Consider the following 2,871-nt stretch of genomic DNA (forward strand, 5'->3'; position numbering starts at 1 on the left):
CCCCTAGTCTCTTATTTATGTGTTCCAAGGATATGTCCTTTTTACCAAAAAACCTCTCTGCCCCTTTCACAATTATTTTGATTTTTTCTGTTTTTTGTTTAACTTGATCCGTACAATTTATGACATATGCAATGAACAGCAGAATATTTTCAATTGTTAGCACATTTTCCATCCCACTCTGTTTTTGTTCTGGTGTTGGATTTGACTGAACTTTCTTTATCACTTCTTTTGGCTTCACTCTTTTAGCAGCTTCTGCATAACTTATATTACTAGTGACTTTTACTTGTTCGATTTCCATTGCTTTTCTTCTGACCTCACATCCCCCATAAGTCACTCTATGTTGCCCTCCACAATTACAACAAGTTTCCTTCCCATTTTCACATTCATCATAGCTATGCTCTCCTCCACACTTTGGACATCTTTGTTTTCCCCTACATGCTGCAGCGATGTGTCCATATCTCTGGCATTTATAACACCTGAGAGGCGGAGGGATATATGGCCTTACAGGAAAGCACATACACCCAACTTTTACCCTTTCAGGAAGAACATTTGTTTGAAACTCCAACATTACAGAGAGACTTTCCACTCTTTTACCTTCAACTGTTCTCATCAATCTTTTAATTTTGCTTACTTCTCCTCCATAAATACTGCATCGAAACTTTTCCAGATCTTCCTCCACCGGAATACCTGTTATCACCCCTCTTACTACTTTATCCTCTCCCACAATCTTTACCTGTGTAATATTTTTTTTACAAATACTCTGGGCGCTCATTACTTTTTTCTTCTGTTCTTCATTTCTTACTGTAACCAACAGATTTCCATCTCTAAGGATCTTAGCAAATGTCATCTCTCCAAACTTCTTTTTTAACTCTTTCGACAGAGCTAATGGACTGAGATGAATACCTTCATCCTCCTTCCTAAACTTTATTATTAGTTTAGCTTCCTCACAAACAATCCTCTTGCAAACTGCATTATTTTCATCCGAACTGTTTCCTTCAAGACTCCGTTTGCTACTTTGTCTCTCTGACACATTCCCTTCTCTTCTCTCTCTTCCCGACCCTCTACTACCACGCACAGGAGTCCAGCCAACTAAATCCATCTCATCATCTCCTTCATCCTCACCCTGAGACGCCATAGCAGTCCAGTCACAAACCAGTTTATGCCAGCCGCCAACGTTCAGCCCTTCTCCCGCCTTGCCTTTCTCCTCCAAAGCCCAAAACGGAGCACGTCAGCAGTGTGCTAACCACGGCTGCAGCTCGACCTGAAGCCCGACGCATAAACAACCCGGTGAGAGAGCTTCCCTTTATACTCTCCAGGAATCATGAGGTAATTAGGGGGCCAGGTGTTCTGAATATTGGGGCAGGCTTCTTCCTGCTACACTTAATTGATGGGCAAAAACAACCAAAACCTGCTACAACAATATCCAGCAAGCTTGTCTTAAACCACAGATGCAAAGCCCTTCAGATTCATACTTTATAGAACAAACTAATAAAACTAGTGGTTTAAATCAATATTAATCTTGACAGCAGCATTTTATAAGTTTTAGTCATCAGCATATTATTAACATATTGAAATGATTTAAAGTTAGCTTACGTAACAGAAAATCACTTGGGTAATAGCATAATTTTAAATGAATGGTTTAATTAGTATTCTTTAAGGTTCATTCAAGATAAATAAAAAAATAATAAATACATTTTTAAATCTTTTGAAGACAACACTTCAGAAATCAACTGGATTTTATTGCTTTCTGCACTTTCTAAAAGCAGGTCGTACAAGTGGAGCTAATACATTTAAAGCATTTGATTAGAAAAAAAGAGCAATATGATGTGCATATGTTTTTATAGATGGTAGTCCTCTGTATTTTGTGTATTCTTTTGTTTTTTTTTAATTGTTAAAATTGGTAACATTGTGTGCACTAAGGGCTTGTTCTCGATCAGAGCAGATTTTCAAAGAAGGTGGAAACATTTGCATCAGAAAGGGTGGAAAACCATTTTTTTAATAAATGTGAACATTTACTATGTGCAAAGTAAATATCCGAATCAGAAACTAAACTGCAGCTGCAGTTTTGATACTTCTGAATGTCATGTAGCAACTACAAATAAGAATATTTTGGTATTAGTATATAGATATTATTATAAGACCAGAAGATATTCGGAGCACAACATAATTGGACTGTAAAAAAATAACAGTAGTATAATATTAATAAAATAAAAGACATCTAAGTGCCAGTGTTACACCGTATTCTATGACCAATTATATAGCCTAACTAACCGGTCTGCTATCTACAAACCATAATGTCACAGGATTCATACTTAAACCTAACACGTAGTGCAACCATATGTGATGGGTCACAGAATATGGTGGAAAAGATGCGGGAGGATGGCAGAACATCTTAATTTAGTTTAACCAAATCTATAAACAATGAATAAGCCTAAATATTCAGGCCTGTTTATTAAAAAAATAGAATTTTCAAAGAGCCTGCAGAGATACAGGTTCTGTTGCACATCTCTTCGAAACAGGGAATTTTCTTCACCCTCTAATTAATAAAACATTACTCAAAGTGCTTCACATAATAATTTTGCATGTCATTGATTTAAACCACATGATCTTTCAATAATTAGGTTTGTGACTCCAAACGATTTTGCTGTAAATTTTCAGAGTACTTCTGTCTACAGTCGCACCTTATCAGTCATATCCAACATGCTCACATAAAAAATATGAATCTGCTGTAAGATCCCAATTTAATCTTTGTATTTTGTTTTGAAATGTCACTGGGAAATACCCTCTTTCTCTGGACATAAACAATAGTTATTTTCCTACCACCTAGGAAGATAAATCTGTTGTAAATAGCATTGTTCTCCCTGACTAGAA

Source organism: Cyprinodon variegatus, unplaced genomic scaffold (genome assembly GCF_000732505.1).
Source record: "Cyprinodon variegatus isolate N-32 unplaced genomic scaffold, C_variegatus-1.0 Scaffold321, whole genome shotgun sequence".
NCBI classification, from domain to species: Eukaryota; Metazoa; Chordata; class Actinopteri; order Cyprinodontiformes; family Cyprinodontidae; genus Cyprinodon; species Cyprinodon variegatus.